General features: G+C 41.0%; 1 long non-coding RNA gene across 1 annotated transcript in view; it reads left to right on the forward strand.

Moving 5' to 3' along the window:
- The window catches only part of LOC116792883, a 47,284-nt gene extending 24,030 nt beyond the window's left edge, over positions 1 to 23,254 (forward strand). Inside the window, exons 2-4 of the long non-coding RNA XR_004359292.1 lie at positions 1,544 to 1,781; positions 20,906 to 21,138; positions 22,386 to 23,254. This is a non-coding gene — a long non-coding RNA (uncharacterized LOC116792883). The remainder of the gene's footprint in view (positions 1 to 1,543; positions 1,782 to 20,905; positions 21,139 to 22,385) is intronic.
- The last annotated feature ends 3,256 nt before the right edge of the window (positions 23,255 to 26,510 follow it).

A 26,510-nucleotide genomic window follows, 5' to 3' on the forward strand; every position in this document is an offset into this window, starting at 1 on the left:
ATTTATGGAAATCCTCAATGAACCCTAACCCGGAGGTGTAGCAGTCGCATAAACTCTGCGTGTGAGTGTGTGTGTGTCACGGTGGTCACGAGGACTGCCCTTGACTTTACCTGCTGCTGGAGTTTTTTGGCTGGGCCAACAAGTAACCCTTAAATCCAAAGGGAATGAAGTATGAAAATCAGTCTTCCAAACACACGGTGCTTTGGCTGATTAGCATGGAGAAAAAGGAATTAATAATGAGGAGGGAAAAAAAGATAGCCAGAAACTACAAACACCAGGGAGCCCATTTCAGTGTTACTTGAAAATAAAGCAACAATAGCAAGAGGAGTCATCTCATTAAATAATAATTTGTTATTTCCCTTTAATGCTGCACATGTTCTTTAATGGCTGTGACTTCTTAAGACAGTTTGACTAGAATTCCCACATATTTATCAATAGGAAACTTGTCTAACTTTTAATGAGTCCTTGAACTGACCACCTGTGAACAAGAGGTATCATAAACCTTGTCTCTTCAAATATGAAAAATAATTTGAGCATAAGTTTTCCTTGATGTGGCTAATCTAGAGTGGGTTGTGAAACTGCTCAGGTCAAACCATTCCCCCTACAAAATTAAGACATGCCTACCCCTTCTGTCCAATGGCAAGGAGTGGAAGCTGCTATCGTTTCACACATTTGGAAAATTGCAGGTAATTAAAGAAGGAAAGGGAAAAAACCCACATCTGTTTACTGAAGTGTGTTTTTTTCATTAGAGAGGTGTATTGATATATTTCTTTGTGGCCAGAGTTGAGCCATCGGGAGAAATTTCAAGCTGTTGAAACCAGCCTGATGGTCTTTCATGTCTTCATGTCTTGTGACAAGAGAAGAGAATGTGCTCTGAGTTGAATTCTGCACTCAGGGGAATTGCATTTTCATATGAAATTAAATTCATATAACTTACTGCACAATTTCAGGGGAAAAATTATGTGAAGAGTGTCATTTCATTTCAGCTGAACCAGCTTGTGAGTTTTACCAGCTCTGTCTACAGTGCTGATGGCTGATTATAAAATGGAATCGTACTTCATTTTATTCTTATTTATGTATCATCTGTCAGATTTTCCTGTTTCACTTTGGCTTCACTGTTCTGATTAAATGTTAATATTTTGGTTTTAAATTACATTTCCTCTGGTATATGATGCCACATGCAGAGATTTCTTTTCCTTTAGCACTTTAATGAGGTGCCCTATCAACATATCTGCATAAAAATTTTCAAAAATTATGAAAGAAAAATGTTACATTTTCAACCAGGAATTTTCAAATATATTGAATTAAAGGGATATTCTGTTCTAAACCACAAAATATTTAAATGATGCTTTCAATAAAGTTTTGTTTCAGCATTTGTTGTAAAATGGTGATGTTGATGCCTTCAGAGGTAAACATTTTCAAGGCACCCCATTTTTAAAGGATTTGAAATTCTGCATTTTCATCCAAAAGCAGGAAGAAACAAAATGTCAAAAACTCAATGAAGTTTAAATTCCAGGTTTACACACAGTTTCTTAATTTTTAGTCCACAGGTGTAAAACATCCTGTGGGAACAAAATGCATGTAGTGGAACTACAGTGCCATTTTTGGGAAGACTATAGATATGTTGAATGCATTTCCCAGCATCTGGTCTGCAAGGGAGAATGGTGAAATCAGAAAAAGAGAGAAGCAAACCCACCACAAATGCACAGAGTGTTTTTACAGAAATACTGGTGTGACCAAGGTGACTCCATCCCTTCTCTCTGATGGTAATCACATCACAGGTAACACGATGTTTTACTGCTTTTGGCAGCATTGCAGAGATAACCTCTCCATGACAAACAGATTTTCAGCAATAATTCCTGTGTGCTGGCCTGAACCTGAATTTTCTTTCATGTTAAAACATAAATATCTGAGCATTCCTCCTATTTTCTTCTTGCATAAATAAACTATCTACAGGCAGTGGGCAGAGGCACTTGTTATTGCGTTTCTGTTGTGACAATGTCAAAAAAAAAGTCAGGCTCGGTGTTTTCCGAAGGGCCATCTTTGTCGTACAGAGAATGTAATTGCACCCTTTTAAAGTATCATCCTGGTGCCACAGAACATTGCGTGGAGCTATCGAGTGATTTAATGCACCAGTAATACAGTCTTTTCGTTTTCCCACATTTCTAATGGCAATAGATGAAAACTTGGGACTGCACGGCATTGGTCTCAAATGAGCTTGGTCCCTCATTTTTCCGTTTGCCAGATTAGGATGAACACAGAGCAAGGAGGAGGTGCCTTACATCTTCCACTCCTCACCTTAAACATAATCTCCCAAGCATCTCCTGCTCCAACTGTGCCTTCACTTGTGTTGCTTTTATTTACCGTGTCAGCTCGCACCTTTCTTAGCAGCGTAGCCTTTCTTCCCCTTCAAACAAATATATCCTTTTCTCTGTGGCAATTTTTGAGCTGTGTGCTCAAGTCAGGGGTTGGACAAACCTTATCAGTATGCGTGTGTGTGTTTACGTGTGTGCACTTGTGTGTGTAATTCCGGTATTTTCTCCTACTGAACAGGACAGTTGCATCGGAAAGCTCGTAAAAGCCAGAGTGGAACAGCAGCACAGTGCATCAAAGGGAGAACCGAGATTCTTTCCTTCCATAATTTTAGCTGAATGCATCACACAGTGGCAATTATATGGCACATTTTTCTTCTAAAAAATTGGCCTCGTTGTGCCTCTAGACAACAAAACAGCGTGAAGAAACCATACAGGCACAGCTTGGTTCCAAATAACCATGTTTACCTAATATACACAAATATGCCAGGCCTAACTATATAAATATTGCTGCTCTGACTTATTTCTGGAAGTTTCTGAAACATATAACATGGTGAGTAGAAAAGAACATTCGCTATTTATTTTCATTGTAGGAAAAGGCAGTAAATCTCATGTACAAACATATTTGCAATGTGATAGGGAAAGATGACAGGAGTGTCTATGGAGCATTTTATACCCACTCATATACTGAAAAAGACACAATGGAAAAATTAATTTGAGGTGTGCAGCTCAAATTTATATGAGACATTCTGATTTATCTAGAAAATATCTTCTATAGTATTTAATTTGAATTGATTCATGCCATGTTTTTTTTTTTTCTCTTATAAGATATTCAAGAGATTCTCAGGGTGACATGAAGCACTTTTAAGAGGACTACCAGTTGCCTCCTCTTTTCTTATCTCTTGGGCAGCTTTTTCCAGCATTTAAAACTAGTGCTTGAGTTTCAAAGCTCCATCCCACAATTGCTGTCAGATGAGGTGTATTGACAGAGAGGTTTTGCTCTGGGGACCTAATGTAGTATTTGAATGCATCAGAAATTGCAAATGATGCAAAATGACTCAAAAAAAAAAAAATATTCCTAACAGAACTCAGAAAATTCCCAGCCCAGAAGCGTGACTGATTTTAATAAACCACAGATTCAAAAAGCAACAAAAGATAATTTCTGTCTGATTCCAGGGGAATCGATGACAGATGACTCTTAGCCCGTGGCACGGGCACCTGGCAGTGCTGTGACACTGTTGCTGTGCCAAGGGCACAGGGCTGAAATGACATGTTCCCCTTCTCTGCCAAACCTGGCTGATAATGGGATTAAAGGCTGTAAGAAGCACCTGTTAGTCAAGTTTTGACTTGAATTGTCCTGTTGGTGTCTTCCATGAGGAGTCTTCTGGAACAGAGTCACGGCAGGCGTTCCTCGCTCACAGTCACCAATGTGAGGATTTTCTTCATTTTCAGTTCCTAGGAAAAACAGGGATTTACAGAATCTAACTCCCCTCTCAGCTGGTGCAGAGATCAGGGCTGAGATCTAGCAGATACCACTTGCACGTGATGCCGAGGCTGCCAAAAATTATTATTGACATTCATTTCCTGCTGTGCCAATCTTTGGGATGACAACTAGACCTACCACCGGGAGCTACATATCCATTTCACCTGTCCCAAACCTCTCCCAGAAACTGCTCTGTGACAGGGGCTGCCCCAGGGCATGAAATGGTGGAGTCTTGCTCCATGTCACAGCAAAAGCCAGTTAAATTAGGGCACATCTGACCCTGTAAAACTGAACATCACTGTCACTGGAAGCAGTACAAAGCAAGAGAGGTGCAAGGAAAGATTGCTGGAGGGGAGGAAAAGAGCATTTGTGAAAAGCATGGAATGGGAACCCTGTTCATAGCTTAATTTTACATTTCTTCTCCAAAAGACTTGTCACCCTAATTCAAATTCTGCAATTTAATACTGTAAAAATACCCCCCAAAATGTCTCCTCCCCTTTTTGGTTTTTGTTTGCTTTTCAAAGCATTTGAAACAACATGATTTGCAGTTTGGCTTTTTTGTTTTGTTTTTATTTGGTGGGTTTCGTTTTGTTTATTTGCAGGGACAGAAGTGGCTCCACTCAGTTACTTTCTTGTTCCTCTCTATTTTATTTGTCTACTCAATAAACTTTATTCTTTTCCTCCAACTTAGAAAAATTAGATTTTGACTAAATGACAGCCTCCTCTTTCTTTTGGCCACTTTCCAAAAGCCATGAAATACTTAAAAATTCAGAAACAGCAAAAAAATAATAAAAAAAAAAAGATGGAAAAATAAATCACTAACATTCTTTCGCACTTTTTTTCCCACCCAAATATAAAGCTCCAGAATCTTCTTTAAAATCATTCTTTGAGAATAGAATTTTAAAATTTCAAGAGATTGGTTGGTAGTTATGTTTTGCACTTCTGCAGAAAATAAAGTGTTTTATGACTGCCAACCTCATAGGAACATATTTTTTATTAAAAATAGTTCTCACCAAATGTTTTAAGGAAAAAAAAATATCAAATGGGTCCAATAAATCCAAATTATAATCAGGCTTAAGTTATATATCAATTTGCTGAAGAGATGAATATACTTATTTAATGTACAGCCACCAAAACTAATAGAAGATTTTTAAGAGGGTCCTTGCATGAAGAAACATGGAAAGACCTCATTGGATAACTATTCATTCAGGAGAAACAATGAATAAAGCAAGAGAGATTCTTCAGGGGGCTTAATTTAAAAAATCTGATTTCTCAAGAATACATTCCCTAGTGTAGGTCCCTCCCTTCTGACACCTGTTTGGTCTCCTCATGTCAGTCCTCTGGTGTTAACATTGGGATTTTATGCTCCATTAAAACCAGTTCCATCACTGATGTAGTCCAACCATAGCAAAATTTACACTGAAGAATTAATGAATTACCTCAAGTTAATGCTTGGACATCTTAGAGGTCTTTTCCAACCTTAATGATTCTATGATTCCTTTTTTGTTTGTCTATTTGTTTTAATTGTATCATAAGAAAAATCTCCTCCAGTTTTGCTAATGGCTTGGCTCTGGATTTGTCCCACTTCTTAGACCTATTCTTTTACTTCTTTTCTAGAAATCGTGAATCTTTGATCACATGGGTCCAATTGCCTCAAAGCCACTACACAAACACTGTTTTTCCAGCTATTTGGTTCAACTTCTATTACTTTTTCCCAGAGTTCTGCTCCATATTCAAATTAAAAGCGGACAAACAACCCGAACCACCTTTTTATTCCTTTTCCTTGCGCGGCTGCCTTGCAAAGCAAAGACAAATAACGGCTTTGATCTGGGGAGAGCGTGGATTTTCTTTCTTCTTTTAACCAGGCAGAGGATATTCGTGCAAGGGAAGGATCAGGGTCGGGACAGGCAGAGCTTGTAAGTGAAGTTGCCTATCTCCAGGCCACTCAACTCGGCTGCAAGTTTCCCTAATGCCTTGGCAGTGATCCATGGCCCGACCTGGAGACACTGAGCTCAGACAAAGAAGCCAATTAGGTTGTAACCTGGAGTTGGTTCAAGCTGAGGTCCTGTCGGTGATCTCTGGCTGCCTTACCCACTAAGCTGCCCTGAACCGTCATGTGGTTTAAATAGGAACAGGTTGTTTTGGTTTAAAAAAAAAAAAAAAAAAAAAAAGAAAAATTATAATTTCCCTAGAAATCAGAAAAGGATAAAATACTGAAGAGGGAAAAAAAAAAAGCAATTGCAAAAATTGTTTTCTCTGCAGTGAAAAAGCTATTTTTCTAAAATTGGTCATCTTCACTGGTCTTCTTTCTGTAGATCCTGTAATAATGTGCTTCTAATTGCACCATTTCATTAGCAAATGCCCTGTTTTATTTAAAAGTGCATATGTAAATGAGAACAGTGTTCAGGAAAAAAACCCAAACCAACATTCTAGTGTATTTACATTTGGTGAAAGGGCCAAACCATGAATCAATGCTACCACATTTGGAATTCCCTCTGTATTCTCTGATTTTCTTAACACATTTTGGGGGCATGGAGGGAAATAAGGACACGAGCATGGAACCTCAAGTTCCACAAATTGGCACAACTCCATCCAGCTCAGTGGAGCTTCTCTGATTTATGTCAATCGAAGAGCTGGGCTAAAGGTTTATAAGAGTAATGGGAATGGGAGGATTTCAGTGACGGAGGAGAGGAGATACTGCGGGGAGCTGCACATGCAGTGCGTGGCCATGACTGCTTACACACTAATTAAACCAGTTTTATATTTTGGTATTGGAAAGATGGTTAAAACCATCTGTTTCTTTTTAGAATATTCTACTAGCTAAGGAGAAAATGTGGTCAGGATTAGATCTAGGTGATAAATAGTTGTTTGGGGGTTTTTCTTCTGCAGCTGAACATCAAGTTCTAAATAGGATTTACGTCAGCACTTAAGGACAGATGTAAAGGTTTATTGCAATGCAACAAACAACATGATCTTAGGTAAATCTGTGATGTTTTGTTTCAACCAAAACAGTGATTTAATTTTTTTTAGTGTTCTATTTAAGCTTCCCTCTTTCTGCATGTTTTAACCCTTGCAATATGGGAGCATGTAATCTAGTTTGAAACGAATGTTGAAAGAAATATTCCTGATTTTTTTACTAAAACTAATTGTCGAATATGACCCAGTCTGAGGCCTCTTACACATCAGGCAATCAACAGGCTGATGCCTCAGTGGAGTGTTCCAGCAAATTACCTGGCACAGCCATTGCAGGGTGGCTGTGCTGGAGCGCATCCCTGGAGCTGAATTAGAGGTTGTAAATTGCCTCCACAAATCCCTTCCCTCATAGTCACTTATTGTCCCACATAAGTAGCTATCATTTTAATTGACAGAGTCTTGTGTGAGGGATGCAAAATCATGAAAAATATGAAGTGCATCATACAGAGACAAAACACAGCTCCACCGAAATTATACCTTGTCAAGAGGGAAAATATTCTGGTTGGCTGAACATGAATCAAAGAATTTGGAGGAGCAGAATGCTGGAATTACCTGGTCTCGAAAAGTAAGGATAGAAAAAGACCCAACTTTCTTATTTAGACTCATCTTTCTCTGTACTTATTTTTCTTTTCTGTTGGTCACAAACAAAGGGTGAAAGTTTAAAAAGGAAAAGCAAAGAAGAACTAAAATATAAATAATGACAACTTGTGTTTGTGGAGCAGGTAGTCCAGGAGACAGAGAATGGCACAAAAGCAGTTCCCTTGGGGAAGTGGTTGAACCCAGCCCGAGTCTGAAGCGATGGCCCTTCAAGGGCCCAAGCACTGTGGGTTTGTGGGCCGTGTCCCTCCCCATAACGGGGTTTAAGTGGTTCACAGGCTCCACATTGGCCCTATAAACAAAGATGAATTTCACTCTCTGAGCACATCTGTCATGTTAGGGCTCTGACACCTTGCATGATGGTGCTTAGCAGTCTTGGTACTGTGCACATGAGAAATTTTAGTACTACCTTTTCTCCTCTAAAACAGATAATTAAAAAATAAGTACATGTACTGTATTTTTTATAATAAATACTGTAATCACAGTTCTGTCATCTTTTGCTGCAAAGCCACAAATGGAATATCTTGTTCCCACACCTTTCTTGTCTTTGTTTTCTGCTTCATGCTTTGTGTTGCCCTATGAAGTGTGTGCCTCGATAAAACAAAGCTCAGGGTTATTTTCTCACTTTTAAAAAAATATAAAAATTAAACATACATGACAGGCTGAAAAATGTGACAAATCAAAACATGTTAATCCCTCCTGAGTTCTGTTTGATTTCACATCCTGATATCCCTTGCTGACAAGGGAGAAATATCTTACACCACAGGTTCTAGTGGAAGTCAACAAACCTATTTCTGTCTTAAAGACTAAGGATAGAAGAGTCTGTGTCTTAGTTTTTCTACTGAAAAGAGAGATTTAAAAAAAAAAAGTTTACATTCACTATTGATTGATTTATTTATTTAATCCATCCACTGATAGCACGAGAGCTTCTGCTTTAGCATTTTGCCGTTGCTGCTTGACTGAACTATAGAGCTCACTTTTTGTGTGCAACCCTGAAATCAGCTTCAACATTGAAGCAAAGGCCGTGACACTAGAGATTTTCAAGCAGATGGAGTAAAAAAATATTGGGTTTGTGTGTATCAGTGCAATAGGTGTTGCAAATACAAAAAAATAAGACCATTGATCAAAATACTAGATAGAAGCATTTTTTAATCTGCACAAGTCCATACATGTTTGTATCTCCAGTTGTACACACACATACAAAGACATGCAGAAGTATATCTCTATCTCCCAAAGTATTTGACATTCTATATATATTTCAGCTTTTAGCTTGATTTCATTGACAGTTCAGTCAGAATACCATTTTCCCTTCCCTTGTGGCAAGCTATACATGTTAAGCCTTTTTTTTTTTTTAACAGTACTCCTCTGCTGTTTTCTTTCTTTCGCTTGGTATGTTTTGTTTTGTTCTTGAAGCAGAAAAGCACAAGTTCTCAAATAGATTTTTGTTGTCAAAAATCAAGTGTGTTTAAAGCACAGCCAACTTGAGGAGGGTTTGATGGAAGGGGAGAGGGAGGTTTCTCCTGCCACCCCGACAGTGCTTGCATTGTGCATTGGCCAACAGAAAAGTCAATCTCAGGGTGAGGACCAAGGAGTGCAAACCTGAAGGATCTTGACATCTATGATTTAATCATTAGGACGAGATGCTTTGCTGAGGAACAGCCTCAGGAGAAGGTCAGATTTCAAGAATAACACTTGCACCAACAGAATGGTGTAAAAGAGATTTATTTTCTCACTCCAGATATTTATTCAATATGTTGTGAGTGCAACCAGTGTATTTTCTGCCTCTCATTCAAAGCACTTCTAAGAAGAACATGTATCAGTGTACACAGTTCATGGATGAGTAGATTGAGGCACAGGAAAAGCTAATGATCTGACAGTTCAAAATTAATAACTAAATCAGCAAAACAAGTTGCAGAGGAACACAAGCAACTGGCTGTGCTGGCTTGTTTATTATTCTAAATACATTAATGTACCTCAGGCCTGACTCCCCTTCCTGAAGGCAAACCTTTTTTGCTGCAAAGCCTCCCAATATGTCCAACTTTGCACTGAATGTTCCAAGAAGTGAGAGTTAACTTTAATGGAAGCCTGTTTGTGCTTTAAAATATCATATATATAGGTTGATTAATGGAAATAGGTTAGAAAGAAATGTATTTTAATATGGAGAACGTAGTTACCAGTGCACTATCACAGCACAACTGACATGGGACGCAGTCTAAACAAAAGTCAGCAGCTACTAATGAGGCTTGTTAGTGATGCTAATCTATGTAAATGTTATTAATTGAGAACATCTATCTTTTATCTCCAACATTTGGTAATCAGGCAATTAAAAAACAATGACATTCCCGGCGGTTGTTCTCCCAGTTAAAAAAAAGTGATCAAAGAGTCCTGAATAAGGAAAGGGAAAGTCCCTTATCAAGAGCTGGGCCTTGCCTTGGGCTACCAGGGCTCATTAAAGGCAGAAAAGCTCTGTTGATCACCAATTAACCTGATTTGTAGGAACTCTGATAAAGACCTCAAACAACATGAGTTTTCTTAACTATAATAAATGACACAGTTTATTGACAAAAATAAAAACGTTTGGTTTGAAAAAGAACATAAAGGAGCTATTCAAATTGGATAGCCCTACCACACACCAGGCCTGGAAGACGTGGGATGGGTTTAACTTCACCACACTGGTGGCGTATTATCAATGCCAGATACAGTCAAACCTATTAACAGCCATATACGCAACAACCAAATATATACATATTTGGTAGCTGTCACATAAATTTCTGTCATCTCTAGTCATAACAGACAGCAGATTGCATTAATTATGTATGTACTATGCTCATGAATGGAAATTCAGCGCTCTAGGGTGAACTCTGCATCTCGAAACACGAAAGTAAAAAAAAAAAAAAAGGATATTTTCTTGAGGCTTAATTGGTGGACATTTTGTGATTATACTTTTTTTTTCCCTTAATCTTAGCAGTTGCTTTAAATTATCCCCAGTGTAAATTTCCATATGGCTTTTTAACCCATTCTTTCCTTTCTGGAGAATTTAATTCTTCCTCTCAGGTATTGTTCTTGGTGTCATGACTAGTAGGTAGAGCACTGCAGTGTGACTGTCAACTATAATTGTAATTATTGCCAGCAGTTCATTAATTCACATGGTGATGGCCTATCCCTGTTTGTCTCTCTGGAGAAAGAGGGAATAATAACTAAATGGAAAACCTGGGCCTTGATTTGATTGAAAAAGTAGCACAAATACAGTACTAAACTCAAACCACCTCTGTATTTAAGGTTAAATTGTTTTGGTTTACACCACAGCTATTCTACCAAACCTCTGCTAGAGATAAATTGTCTCCATAGTGGGGACCTTGCCAGCCTTATCAAATTATACCCTGGGCTTACATTGCTTTGTATGCAACATTTTAAGTGTGCTTTAGGTCTCCAATGATAAAATGCATTTGAGACTGTAAGACTAAACCTACCTTATTAGGTCTATCCAGTATCTGATGTCCATGATCTTTATGGGCCAGATTTGACTTTGATAAGAATCAGGCTGGGTCATAAAGTGAAAAAATACCACTGTCACTTTTTCTGACATATCCATTTGACACATGCAAGACTGTATCTCAGGTTTATACATCAAAAATTCAGCTAGCTTTTCTTCCTTATGATGGACACCTTCATCATTTCCACAAAAATATTTTCCACTGTAAAATATATTTTCCTCCTCACATCTGCCTTTATCATTTTCTATTCTTGTCTATTCAATGCAGAACTGAAGTAGTAAAGAAAATCATATGGGGAGGTCCGACACCTATAAATGAGCAATTTTTAAGAAACTTCAACTCTAATACACAAATTGACAATATGTCACATTTAGCAGAGAATGTTGGGTGTCAGAAGACATGTCTGAGAAGAAACAAAAAAGAGAGACATAGCAGTAAGGGTAGCATGAAGTGTCAACAACCCCTTTGAAGCCCAGACCCCTTTTTATTAAGATGATAAAATGAAAGATCAGCTGCTTAACGTTGGAGCATCTGAATATTTTGATCTGTGGTTTTGCTTTTTTAACTAATGCATCGGTGCCTCTCCCCCCCCCAAAAAAAGGTATTAGTTAGTGATATCATGGGTGAGCTTTTATCTTACCATATAGATCTGAGCATGTTTTACAGCAAAGATAATTATCTCTAACCAGCGATTTTGGTTGGTCTTTGATTTAGCTGTTCAAGCAGATGCCACCATAGAGATTCTATTATGCACAAACAATTGTATTTCATTGGTAAGTGCCCCGCATGCCTACCTCATTATTAGAACCCAATTAATTTTTCTTTGTAATAAAATGGAAGGACTTAGAGCTAACAGGAAGGCTAATCTAAAGAAATTTGGACCAACCGCAAAGAGTACCTGGAAGAAGCATAAAGAAAGAAGAGCGGTAATTATGTGACACATGCACACATACAAAAAAGAAAGCACATGAATTGAAGTTTCAGAAACAGGCCCAGGGAGCACAGATCGCAATCTGGCTAGATTGTGAAAGTGGTACTAAGATGTCTTAATTATATGATTGATGTAAGCTTCAAAAGGAAGCTCAGTGTTCACAATGGCTACGAGGTTATGAGTGTTATCTCGTGTATAAAGAAAACCACCACTGAAGGCAAACAGTACACATGAAACCCGAGACCTTTCTCTTTCAGAACCAATCAATAACGTCTCATTTTTAATCTATATTATGTTTAAGAAAATGTGATGAGATCCCTGATTGAAGATCACACAAATAATTATGCTAATAATGACTGACTTTGTAGAATCTACAAGGACTGGATCTACAAGAACTGCTGTTTGAATTCCTGTGACACTGTATGCAAGGGGACCTGGTTCAATTACCTGATAGAAGTACATAGACTACTTGTTTGAGACTAACTGGGAAAAGCACTGCTTGGGGACATTGATTAACACATTCTAACACAGTTCTGATTACTTTAATCCAGTGACTTAGATTACCAGCAAATTATCTGTTTTCAAGATAACGGGGTTAGTTGATGCTGGGAATCTCCTCTTGCAGGGAATTCTGGTATTTCAAGCCTTGTTTTCCTCCAAATCAGAACAAAATCCCTTCAAATTTCATTATTTTAAGAACCAGGTTTTCTTACTCTTTCTTTCAAGCTTCTGATAAGAATTTAATTTTGATTCAGTTTTATCATTACCATTGTTAATATCAATGGGAAATAAATGAAGAAAATTTAGAATCCATCAAAGGGAAACATTTTTATAATACTGGGTTAAAAATTCAATGAAAAATCAATACAAACCTTCCTTTTAGCAGGCAAACCATAGTATTTCAGAAGGATATTTCTTCATTTGGAAACTGCAAATGGAAGGTGGTTTCTGAGCTCACTAAAAATTTGCAGAAGGTGACCAAATGCTCTGCCTGTCTCTGGCTATCAGTACCAGTCAATAAAGTGCTTTTCTGCCTTTCTTTTGGTGCTGAGATATTTGCTTCAGGGGATATGAGGAAATGTTATCTTTGCATACAAAATGCACTCGCCTGTGCACACCCAACCAAGTTTATTCAAAGGAACTAATAAGTATTTCTTTGTGAGTATCCAAAATGACAGATGAGATAGATGGACATGAAATAAGTCTTTATCCACAATGGATGGAAGAATGAAATTAAAAGCTATGGCACAGCATATGTTTTTAATTCAAGCATCCACATAAACATCTTCTCCTGAGATGGGTTTGAGTTGTCCAAACTACCCAATCTTCTCAGAGTTTATTATTGAAGGGTAACTCACTTGCTTGGAGATACCCAAATAGAATCATAACACAGTTGACCCAATTCTATTTAAAAGTCCTTCTCTGAGTCCTGATTGACCAGGCATGATGGTAATAGAGTGAGAGTTAATGCTACAAGCATTACACAGAAGAAGCAAAAATAAAAGCTCTACTGTGCAGACAGGAGGGGTGAAGGGTCCATTGAAAATCAGAGAGATTAGCAACTCATCACATTATATGTGGGTTATCAGGAGACAGAGGTAATGAAAGTGAGACCTATATCCTTGATCAATAAGAGTTTGACTGCATTTTGAGTTCATTTTCCCCTGCCGAGAGTGAGACAGCAAGCTTACTATTGATCACAGTGTTAATCCATAACTAGTCTGGGCCCTAGCCTAGTGGAACAAGGAGGAAAAATAAGATAATAAGCAGGAACTCTTGATCTTTTATTATGGTGTGCTAGATAAAGAGAGTGCAAGGTTCAAGGTGAAATACTTTATGGTTAACCCCTTCTTTGCTGCTTAACTCCAAGTGCATGAATGACAATAAATTAGCCAGGCCCCGTGTTTTGATACATATTGACCTTGAACCCTGTTGACAAACCTCTCACTGTGACACCCACGCGTGTGTACAGGTCACCACTCCACATCTCTTCAAAGCCCAGGGGATGGAGCACTCACGTGGCATCCGAGTGATATCTGAGCATCCTCAGCTGGTGAAAGGCTTTGTCTTATCCCTGAAATAAGCAGGAATGAGCTGCTGTAGCTGAGGACATGCACCCCGAAACCTCATCTTAGCACTGTTGTTTGAAAATTTGACTTGCTGATCTTACGAAAGGCAATAGTTTCCATTGCTTGTATATTTATTCCAGCCTTTGTTAGAAGCGCATGTAGATGTTCCCTGGTCGTTGCTTTTGGTTGTGGGTTGTCTTTTTTTTTTTTTCCCTCTGGTGTTTTTAAGTGACAACATGTGCAATTAAGACAACTTACTCTTTCCCATGGCAACATCTGACTGATGTCGGGGACAGCCACTGTTCTGAGGTGAGTAGCTGATGGGAAGAGTGATGGCAATTATCTTTTAATAAATCCTAGGAAAAAAGAGCAAAATTAACATTATTATTGCAAATGTGTTTTAAAACCATGAGTATTCCATAAAGTGTAGCTTCAGTAAAATTTTAAAATAGCACCATTCCCCTCAAGACTAACATGTTCTCTGTTTCTTAATTAAGGTTTCTATAAAGCATTCAAAATAAAAGTTTTAAGTTCCTTCCACTTGGAGGTGAGGAGCACACCAAGAGCCTAGTCGTGCTGGAAACATCTCCCCTGGTTCCTGTATTGATAATAGAAATATTTGCATCTCTATATTCATTCAGCCTTACTGCCTAGATGTGTGATCCCATCACATCTCACCAGATAATAGCTCAGTACTGGTGTTTCCAGTCTGAGTTAGGGTGACCCACATTCCAGCAGAGCAGTGGCAGTGCCTGTGGTGTTGGAAATGTCTTTGGGATGAGACTTAGAGCAGCACTGTAAATGCAGTTTATGAGGAATAGTTTCATTTTTTCTTTAAAAGTAAAATCAAATTAACAGAACTCCTCTCTATTCCTTGATTTTTTTGGGACCAAAAGCCACAAGTTTGGCCTGTCTAGGTAAAAATTATTTATCTTCTGTAGACTTCATCAATGCACATCATCCCTAGTGAATGGAGAACACAAAGATGCCAGCACACACGTGGCACTGAAGGAGGGCTCTTACCCATCTCAGTGTGAATCTCAGCATAATGTGATAATTTGATCCAAAAACTTGGCCAAATCATAATTATACTCAGTCTGCTAATGCCACATTGCTGTTTTGGTTGGGTAATGTACCTTTCAGCTCTCCCAGGCTACAACTAACTCATTCAGATAGCCCATACGACTAATTTACAACCTCTCTGGAGCTGCCTCACAGTTAGCTCCTTTTAGTAGTTGTTAAATTATCCCTGTGCATCATTTACATGTTGCATAATTTGGTTGGGATAATTAATGCCTGTAAAGCACTCTGAGGTTTGGGGATGAAATGTACAGTAGAATTACAACAATTTATTCTGGCGATGATGATGATAAATAAATTCTACTGCAAAAAAAACTGACAACAACTTTCATATGCTATTAAAAACACAAACCTGTAGCTGGAATGCTCCTTTCCAGCTGTGAGTGCCCTGTAGTCTCAGATAGACAAAAAAAAGAGAAGATTAATCTTCAAGTGGTAGATAGTCAGTTATTCTTTAGTGTTCAGCATGTTTTACACAAGGGTGTGTAATGCAACTACTCAGTGTAACATAAATCAGTTTACGGACAAAACAAGAGGAGGGAAAAAATCCCATTTTTCTTTAGCTTAAGAACACACACCAAAAAAAAAAATACAGGGAAAAATGAATTATGAAAGTCCCAAGAAATTGCAAGGGTATTTTTAAAAAATATCAAATTGTTAAAATATTGCTTTAGGCAGCACCCACAGGTTAAGCTGAGTGATCATTCCTGCAAAATATAGAGAAGCGGATACTCCTGCAGATCAAAAGCAAGCATCTCTTTGCAGTTTTTAGGGGCTGTGTTTACTGGACTTTTCTCCTTTATTTTATAGTATTTCAGTAGTTCAATGAATGCTATTAGTTTTATGTTCTGAAAACACAGCTTTGACTGCAGAGGCTCAACTAGTTGATGCCTTTAATTCAAGGTGTTGCTTTTCCCCGACAAGGAGGCTTCCCCAAACTCTCTCATCTTGTATTTGTCGTGCACTTGAAAGCACTCATTAAATTTGCAATGAAAGGAGGTGGTTAGAGCAGAGGAAATTGTAAAGTGGACTCTTCCACAGGAGCTGCTTTTATAAGGCCATGATCTAGACTGGACACTGCCTCGAGTTTCTTATACAGCTATTTATAGATGCATATGAACAAGGCATAGATTTGTGTGCTTTGAACGACATCCCCTAAATCTTTACGGATTGTATTTCCTGACTACAGCCTCCATTTATACACATGCCAATATTTAGTGCAATCCCTGCACAAATAAATGTTATTGTCTTCATCTAACCAAGGCAGCAACCTTAAAAATATCACTCATGACAGATGCGTGTACAGAGATTCAAACACACAGATAAAGATGTCTACATTCATCTTGTATAGTGTGTGCCAAACCAATAATGAAATGTAATGTAACATTTATAGTCAGCTCAGAGCTTTGTGGTTTTACTCTCCTGAAAGTCCTACAGTTCTCAGGCTGACATTTCTGCCCAAGCTGCCCCTGGGGAGGGCTGCAGAGCCCTGCTAAATATTTGCAAATGAGCCTGTTTCTTGTGAAAGTCTAATATGAAAAGTTTTACCTTCAAACTGCGGGGTAAATGAATCTCCCAGTTCATTAAGGAAGGAGAGGGACCAGAGTTTGGAGTTGGAAGACTGGTTTACTCTTTAGGAAGGTTTAGGATCCTTGGGAAGGTTTCACTGTGTTTCTAGGAGTGAGAACTCAGAATTGTCCTCTGGAGACAGAGCAAGGTTGAGATTCTGCAAATTGAGTTATGCATTTTATTAAATGGGGAAGAATGTATAGGAAAGGAAGACACAGAAAACAATTCCAAAGATAATTGAATTAAGATGGATTTTAATCAATTTATGGTCTAGTTTTCACATATAGAAAGTGCCCAGAGTGCAGACCTAAACAGAATCCCTCAAGTCTACATCTGCTGCATTCTTACATTCTATGGCCAGTTTTTTAATAAGTTAGGATAGGTCATTAACTGTCTCACAAAACACTTTTTAAAACGAGAATTAACCCCTTGGCCAATTTTTTGGCCAATTTGTCAAGTTACAGCTGAATTTCCTTAGGCAAATTTAGACACTCAGCTCTACTGCATTTGAGATGCTCCAAAAGGACCAAGAGGGATTGTGGCAGAGGCTGCCAGGTAGAAAGGAAAAGTGCAGCCTTAGAGGACAGCAACCAGATGCCAGCACAATTCACAACCTACAGAGACAACAGCAACAAAAAAAAAATGGTAGAAGGTGTCACTTATATTTTTATATTCTATATTTTTATAGTTTGGAGCTCTTTGGTGACCTGTGCAAAATGTGTTGCTCATAATTATGCCCCCAGTCCATTCTGTAAAAGTCAATGCCTGGACATGCTGGGGATATCTGGCACAAGAATTAATTCTCCAGTGCACACAGTTAAAATGGTAGTGGGATATTTTACTGTAACATGCACTATAATCACACTGAGGAATACTGGCATAAGACATTACAAATAGGGTTTCAGCTCCAGATTGCCGAAACTAACAATAATTTCTGTAATTATTTTATATTAATTATAGGTCATCTACTAATATCTTCAATTAATTAATGCTGTAATGTGATTATGTAATTTATAGTTACTGTTGAAAAAGGTTAATTTGTCAAGAAAGACACAAGGTAAACAGAAATGTTATTAAAACCCCGTATAAACATTCATTTGAAAACTTGAACTGAACATAAAGAAACAATATAAAGAAATAAAATGCCTAAACATCTACCCAGCCATCTATCCATTGGAATTTCATAGAGTATCTGGATTTCTTAGAGGGGTTATTCTCTCCTTACAAATGACACTTCAGTGAGTTTTTCCAGCAAGAATTTTAATCTAAAAAAAAATTATTTTGGTATGTTTAAGAAATCAATCCTTTTTCTAACATTTTAGCCAATGGAATTATTTTAAAATATGTTTAAGTTGTTATTGTGATTTCATTTGCACGTTCTTGTTGAGGACAAATGTAAATAAAAGATAAGTAGTTTAGTAAATCAGATAGGTAACATTTTTGTAAACAAAGGTTAAAATTAAAGTCTTTGAAATGTAAGCAATTTTTTCTTTCAGTCATATAGATATTTTCAAAGAGTTTGCAATTTACCTTATTATCAGCCCTGAAATTTATATTTACCACTTTCTTGAGTGAATTTCCCAATACCACAGGGTTTAGGAAACCTGAATTACCACAGGTAGGATTCACAGAGCTCCTTTCCATGGTCAAAGTGTGCAAAGAGGGCTTTTAGCCCCTGAAAGCCTTCAGATCCCCTCTTCCAGCATGTCCTAAAGCCACTGTCAGACTTCTTACACCTCTACTTGCTGCTGGATCTCACAAACTATTTTGTGCCTGAACAACTGTGTTCGGCAGAATATTTTTTTTTTTCTGAGTTCATTGGAATTGCTCTGATTTATTTAAGAGCTGACAGCTGCTGAAGTTCTTGGGAGTTCTTTGAAGGACATTTCCTCTTCCTACACACTTGTGCAAAACCAAGGGTGGCTTGAGTTGGGATAGTGAAGGAAATGAGGCGAACGACTGACAAGAATCAGGCAGTTGAGAGCCACGATGTTAAACAGGTGTAGTGGGATCAGAAGCCATCCCTAGTGTTCATTACTGGCATATGCTATAATACTATCAAATTATTTCAGCAACCTGATGTGAGAATGGGGTGTGGGGTGGAAATTTGCAGATGGTAACAAGGGCAAAAAATGCCGAATGAATTTTAAATCTGCACAGCGTAACATTTTAGCATCAAAGTGAGCATTTAGTACCAAATACCATTAATTAACATTTCCATGGGCTTTTTATTAAATGCTTGCTCAGCAAGTCAAGTGTCTTTCAAGCTCCGAGCAGCTGTGAATGTATAAAAATATATTGACACAGATATATTCATGCATGCAAATAAATGTATTTCTTTCATTTGTTGTGAATGATTGTTATTATATTATAGGTTTTTAGCAAGTTAAAAACTAATTTGCGTTACCAATCTGAACAGCTGAAAGGGGGTTGCACATTAATACCTGTCTACCTGTTTGTAATCACTCTGTAGCATCTGGTCCCAGCTAATTCCCTGTTTTCTACTTCTTAGCAGCTCTCCAAGGCAAGGGGTATGGGCCCTAACCCAGTTTCACTTCCAGCATCTCTTTTAAGGCTACTCAGGTGCTCATTTAATAGTGTGTTTCAATCCAGAAAGGTCAATCGATGCCAAACCAGACATAAAAAAAGCATAAATTAAGTTTAAAATAGTGCATTGCAATGAACAGTCCTGCAGCTAAGTGCAGTTCTAACAGCTTAATCATCACACCCAGTCAGCAGTCACCTGATAGGTTTTGTTTTTTACCCTGTGATAGTAACTAAATTAATTTGTTTCCTAATAAAATATTTCAGGATGTTGAGAAAACACAGATAAGTAGACAGAATCCTTATTAGGATCATCAGTATTAACATAAAATCCTTTTGTGCTCATTAAAGAAAATACAGTCAATTTAATTAATGCACATTAATCCCCAGTTGACATTAAAATCAGCTAAAAAACAACACTGATATAGATTATTAAAATGAGACCAAAAAAAGTGTACAAGGTGGTCCCTATAGGAAGAAAATAATTCCTGAAACCTAAGGTTTCTTTTTTTTTTTTTTTTAAATGGAAAATATAATCCAGCTGGAGCCACCATTGCCTGCCCATTACTCTAAGGAAGTCACTTTTCTGCGGGACTCAGGGGCAGAGAGACACACTGGAGACAAACATCTGTCCCAAGCTGGAGTGATGTGGAAAACCCTCTGCCATCTTTACATGAGTCCTTGCTGGAAGTGCAGCAGTGGATTTTGCCAAGACACTGAGCTGGGTTATTTTCAGGATTGCTGAAAATATTGCTAAGCTTGAGAAACTGCTTTTCACCTTCTCTATCCCATGTGTGCTTTTTGCACTTTCGTCACCTTGGCCATGATCCAGCGGCGTGTTAAGACATGGTATGATCCCCAAGTGGGTGAGTGATCTCATTCCTGTTCAGCACAGCCCTCAATTCTATTTTAGACATGAGGTGTCTCCATGAAGTCTATGAGATCCCCCCTGTGGCATCAGTTAAGCAGGTGCTTAAGAATAGTATCATAAAAAATACCTGAGTGACTCAGGTGTGTCAGACTGATTTTCCAAAGCGTTGTAGGTGTTCAGGCACCTAAATCTCATAAGCCTTAGGTGTGTGTTCAAGCCTAGCCTATGCTTGGATGTGTGAGTGCACATCAAATGCACTGGCTGGGAACAATGCAGGTATTTGAGCCCCACCTGATTAGGAGCTGTTTGCTGGCACAGGGCTGTGCTGGCGTGACAGTACCAGCCGTGGACGTGAGTTCTTGTTTGCTCAGGGACCTCTAAACCCAGCACTGCACTGAGCTCTGCAGGAAAGCTCTGCCAAGATCAGGCTCCTCTGGGTGAATTTCCAGTCCGTCCTCAGGGATCTGCCCTGGTGCCCAGCATGGAGTGGGAATCGAGGGACCATTTAATATCCAATCTCCTTCCCTTATGAGCTGGAATGATATCAGAAACTGGGGAGTTTTGAGGGCTGGGATTTGCAGCAGCGGTGCTTTAGGTGCCTGAAAGCACAGGGGATCCCAGACTTACAGGTCCCCCAAAGAGCTACATTTCCTCCTCTATTTCCCTGGTGCTGGCTCTAACCATGGAGATACAGAGCCACGCTCATGCTTGCGTTCTTTCTGGCCCCGTTTTTCTGCAGAATGGAGCCATTTCAGGAAGAACTGGTGAAAATGTGAACCATTTCTCTTCGTCTCCCAGCAGAGATGGGGCAGGGGCTTATGTCCTTTCGGATGGAGGAGGACCCTGAGCTTAGATCACCATCCCCTTGGGGCTAGTCTAACCCCCCAGAGGGCTGATGCAAGGTTAGGAAAAGCACACCTCCCAGGAGGGAAGAGACAGCAGGTCAGTCCTTTTTCTTCACCTGGTTCATTTTCTGTTTTAGAGACCCCCTGGGCAAGCACAGCAGCCTCATTTGTGAAGAGCTCAGAGAAAAAGCAGAAAACACCAAGCTGTTCAGCCCTGCCAAGGGACAGAGCACCTTAGACCTGCCCAGAGGCAAATTCTAGGTGCTTGCCAGGCTTCAAGGAGAAAAGCTGCAGTGCCTACAAATTCTGGATTTATTTTGACCAGCAGCTGCACAGGCATTTTGAGAAGCCACATTTTGGACATGGGTGTGTAAGTGCCTCTGTACATTAGCCTAATTTGCCTTTGAAAATTGGTTTTAGATGGCTCTGCAAATATTGTCTTACTACCTTTTTGTTGAATGGGGACTGAAATGGAAGGTACATGTTGAGGGACTGATCTTCAAAATGTAGCTTAGATTTCAACTGAAGATGGCAGAAATGTTTCCTGAAAGAAAAAATATAGTAAGTTCTGATTTAGAATTCTTGTGTATATGGCAAAAAATCAATTCATTTTCATAGAATGTAGGATCAATAATATGGAGCTGTGCTCCTGGACACCAGTATTTCTAAAATACCATTCAAGTCACAGCAGGTCTTATTTAAGGTTGTGAGAGTTTTGCCATTGATTGTTTGGTTACACTGGACTTTATATTTCTTCATCAGTTCCTGGTGTTTTTATTTTGGACTGATTTTAACTCCAGAGAGATTTTTTTTTATCTTTTCCCCCAGGACTTCTGTCTCTATCAAAACCTTATGCCCTCCCTTCACTATTGATTACACTCACAAGCTCTTATCTTCAGCTTATAACTTATTTTATTAACTACTTTAAAAAGTGAAGATAAAACATGAAAAAGGAGAAGAGGAATTGTGTGGTTATCCCATGAACAGTGAGGGTTTATTTTTAGAACATACCTAGTTGCTGACAAAATAGAAGTTGGGGTTTTCATTTTAAAAGGCATGACACGTTCCAAACTATGATAAGGTTTTGGGCAAATTAAATAAGAAGTAAGGTTTGTTAATGTACAGTTTTTATGATAGCTGTTAGCATGTCGAGTCTTTCCTTCTTTTCGCTTCATATTTTAAAGTTTCCTTTTATGTGTGTGAAAAATGAGTAAAAGTGTCAAGCCTTATCACACCTGACCTTGCTTTTTGGCTAGCCTCTTTCCCTTATCTATCAAACACATTACTCTCCCCATCATAACGTGGTAGTGCAAACATCGCAGCTGGCCAGCAAACATGACCAAAGCTACCTTTAAACTACCTCTAGACTCTTTAAACTCAACTAAAAGGCTGATTAGGTTCCACCTCTTTGGTCATTATCTTATTTCGATAGCCACGCAATGAAAAAGCAATCTAGTAAAAAGCTCCCTCCTAGGAAAACTAGTTAAAGTGTGTGCTTGCTTAGGACGGTGTACTTAAAGAAAACAATTTATTCGTTCGTCAAAACCAACTGTGTAAACTAGTTTAGCTGTTTGCCGAGGCTTGGAATGAACAAACGTTGTTGTTTTCCTCCCACAGCTCCCCGGGGAGGGGGAACGGCGGGTCGGGGCGGGTCCGGCCCCGGCGCTCCCGCAGCGCGGTGCGCGCAGGGCGCGGGTCCTGCCCCGCACCCTGCCAAAGGCAACAGCCCTTCCCTGCTCCACAGCCTACGCAGGGATCCCTCATCCCGTTCCTGGACAGGGAGAAACCGCCCCTCAGCGGGAAAAGCGACGGGAACCCCCGGGCGCGCTCCATCTCCCTCCGGCTGATGCTCGCCCCGGGACCGCCTCGGAGGTGCATGACCCTCGCCGTGCTGTTTGATCCGTTCTCCCTCTCCACCTTCTCAGGAATTATCTATTTTTTTTTTCTTTCCTAAACAAATTTAGAAGGAAGAGATTAGGCAGGGGAGGGACAGGCTGGCTGCGAGCCTGCAGCCGGCGGTGGAAGGGAACCACAAGCCTTTCTCGGGCGGTGTTTGCTCGGGTTCCTTTAGCAAGCGCGGCACAATGGCAACTATTCAGGAATTAGTCAATATGACCTGGCACTAACAAGCCCTAAAAACATATATGCCTCATTCTCGCAGAGCCTAGGAATCATGTTTTTAAGCGGGATTTACTTTACTTTGTCAACAGAACAGGTAATGTGGGAAGTCTCTATTGGAGAGTAAAAGCTTTTCCCGTCCCCTCCTCCAAAAGAGACATTTGGACCATAAAACCACCTTTCTTGGCCAGCTGAAGAGGTTTCACCGCAGGTAGTCCTGAGTGACAGGATTTCCCCCGAGCAAAATTAAACTGGAAAGGAGAAATGCCCTGAGAAACCCATCCGGCCTCCCTCGGGGGGGATTTCCCAAGGAGTGAGCGGGACAAACTCACATGGGTGGCGGGAGGGTGGGCAGGGAGAGGGGCCTCGACCACGAAAGGGTTACGAGCCCGGAGACCGGAGCTGTTTGTCACCGGCACCCAGGAAAAAAAAAAAATATATAAAAAGAATTACTGATTAACGTGATCTGTCAATACGCCTTTGCCCCGCGGGACCAGAGCCGATCTATTACCTGGCACCTCCTTTGCCATCTCCCTCACCTTGGTGAGCCCCTGCATCCCTCGCCTGGCCCTGAGTCATGGGTAAACACCGCCGGGTGCCAGGCTGTGCCCGGGGTACCCGCCCGGGGCCGGCGCCTCCCGGCCCCGCACCCAGCGTGAGGGTTTAGGGGCTCCTGCGGGACAAGGGTGCAGCCTTCAGAGAGTAAATGAGTGAGTTCCCCACCATTCCAAAGGGCACAGACAGGGAAGAGGGGGAAAAAAGTCACTCACAGGCACGAAGAGACGGCTGGGGGGCGGGGACCTGACCCGGAGCGCATCCCTGACCCGGCTGGAGGAAGGGGGGGGAAATGAAGATAATAATTCCTTTTAAAAAACAGTTGGGAAACGTTACTTTTCGCAGTAAAGCGTGGCTACACGCAGGATAAACACGGTGAAGAAAAAAGTAATACCTTAAATAAACCTGCCCTAGATGGGGCGCAACCCCCACCCGCATCCCGCACCTCTCCGGGGGACGCCCCGCTCTGGCACCGCCGCTGCCCGGGAAGGGACCAGCAGCCCCGCTGCGGGGAGCAGCCACCGGGATCCAGATCTCCCCGCGCAAATTAATTCATCACAGAGCGTGTTAAACAATTTGCAGGGCGAGCATGTTGTGGACTGGGGGGGGGTTGGGTTGTTCGAGGGGGTTTTTTGGAGGGGGAGTCGGTGGAGGGTGTTTTGGTTTTACCTCCTCTCTGGGGCCAAACAGCAGCTGGCAGCCAAAAGACTTTCTGAACTGTTTCATTTGGGGAAAGTGAGGAGAAAAGTGACGTCTGACTCTCTCCGTATTTTAAATATGCTTGAATATAATTGACTGACTGCCGCTATGGATCATTTGACGTGGATGATGGCAGGTGCCCTGAAAGTCCCTGAAAATGCTCATTTGCAGGAAGAACCTGTTAAAAATGAAGAGCTTGGATCAAATGTAGGGGCTAAAGGCATTTGCTTGTGCCACCGTTCGCATCACGATTGTGCAAGCGCTCCTCCACCTCTCTCCATACATACATCAAATTTTTAGTTCAGAAAAGCCTAGTAGCTGTTCGGTATTGGCTCATAGAACCCCCTCACTGTATTTCCCGAAAACCTCCTCTGTGCTGTAGGACCTGCTGTGTTAAATTATGATCCAAAGGCTGTGGGGTGGGAACAATCAATCAGAATACCTGGGGTAGTGTGTAATGTGTGTGCTCTTGCCAGCGGGAGCAAGCGGCCCCTGAACACAGTCCCCCAGCAGGTTAAATAAATATGATACTATAGACAAACCGAGAGGATCACATGGCCGCATCAATCAGCTGTTGATAAAATACAATCTTCCTTTAATACACGCTGGGAAAGTTATTTAACACTTACAAAACCTGAATTCAGTGCTGTTTCTTTTAGTAAAAGGGGAGAAAAATATTCTTTGAAAGTGCAACTCTTCTTAAAAGGCAAGGAGAGGTGACAGTTGCATTTTCCTGGGGGATATAATAGAAAGCTTTTAATGAAGCCACAGACACTGTACAAAGTACCTGAGCCACGATGCTGGAAAAATACAGAAACTGTTAAAAGAACAAGTCAATGTAGAAGTGGCCGGAGCCGATTCCTGGCTGCGCATTAGGGTTTATTTCCTTTCCATTCATGATTTCACAACCCGGGTGGCTAAAAGGCTCCCGAACTGTTTCTTCTTGGCATGCAATTAGGGACGAGCCCCTCCAAGGAGGAAACGACCGGGGGTTCTTCCCTCCCAGCTCAGCATCTATCGCAGCTGCCGGACAGTTGGAGCGGCTGGAGAAGCAGGAGAGACAAGGATGCTCAGATTATTTTTTTTAATACTTTGTGGAAGAAATAATAAAATATTAGAATTTCCTAAAAGAAATCAGTTCTCTCGGGTGTTTGTTGAAATAGAAGTTGTTGGTAAGGTCGGATCATGGGGCTTTTTGCTTGAATAGGGCGTTTTTTGTAGAAAGGAGGGGGACTCTCGGGGTGCAATGTGTGTTTTCCCCGTCTCAGGTGAGAGAAGTTTTACCTACTGAGATAAAAAGGGCCGTCGCCCGAGTGCGCTTTGGGATTATCGCCCATTTGTTACCTCCTCGCTTTCCACTCACTTAAGTGCCCCTTTTTTTAATTCCAATTGGGTGCCTTGTCCCAGTTCTCCACCTCACCCCCTCCCCTCGCAGGCCCTGATCCTGCCGGGTCTCCCGGCGGGCTGCAAAGCCCTCGGCGCGTTTGCGGGGCTGGCGGCAGCAGTGCGGCGTTAGACCCCTTCCCCCGCTCCCCGAGCCCCTCCGAGCCCACCTTAAGCCCCTCAAGGCACGGGAAAAGTCCGCACCGAGCATCAGGGAGGTACAACATAAATCACTGGGCGGCCCAAACCTCCACGGGGAAAGGCAGAAGGGAATTCTGACGAGGTTTCCCCTAACAAATGGAGATTAATGCCCGCTGGAAAGAAAAAAAAAAAAAAAGCGGCTGGAAGTGATGTTTATACAGGAGAAATCCTGGAAACAGGGGAAAGAGAGGGAAAACGCCCCAAAGCCCAGGAAGCTGCAGATCCAGGGCTGATGTCAGCCAAAATATATGGGGCTGAGAAGCCAAAAAGGCGTTTGGCTCCCGGTCCTCTCCGTCCGCCCTGGGGAACGCTTCACCCGTCGCGAACGGGCGTCGCGGGGATGTCCCGAACCTCGCGGGTGCGGTCGGGACACCTCGGGTGGAAGGAATTCTCCAGGAAAGGACAGCTCGTGGCAGGGCACCACGCGTGGGCGCGGAGCACGGGAGGAAGGCTCGGGCCGGTGCCCCCCGGGGGCGGTGGGGGGCTGGCAGGGTCCCTGCAGCCGGCCCTGGAGTAGCTAAGGGCGCCTCCGCTCCTCTGATCTGTTTGGAAAGTTGCGCTAAAGAGCCCTTTTACCTGCACCAGCCACCCTTAAGCACTCTCCAGGGGCTTGTTGGGCAGATGTAATGGCAAGGCCAGGGGGTCTTGTTTGGCTAGACGTGAGGACATTTGTCATGGCTGACCTGTGAACTTCAGCTTCTGAGCCCAGGACTGTAAGGAGAGGCTCGGGCTAATGTAATAAAGCGAGAGAGACAAGAGGAAAGGCCTATCTTGCCCCAGGGCCAC

This window comes from Chiroxiphia lanceolata, chromosome 12 (assembly GCF_009829145.1).
Source record: "Chiroxiphia lanceolata isolate bChiLan1 chromosome 12, bChiLan1.pri, whole genome shotgun sequence".
Lineage (NCBI taxonomy): Eukaryota > Metazoa > Chordata > Aves > Passeriformes > Pipridae > Chiroxiphia > Chiroxiphia lanceolata.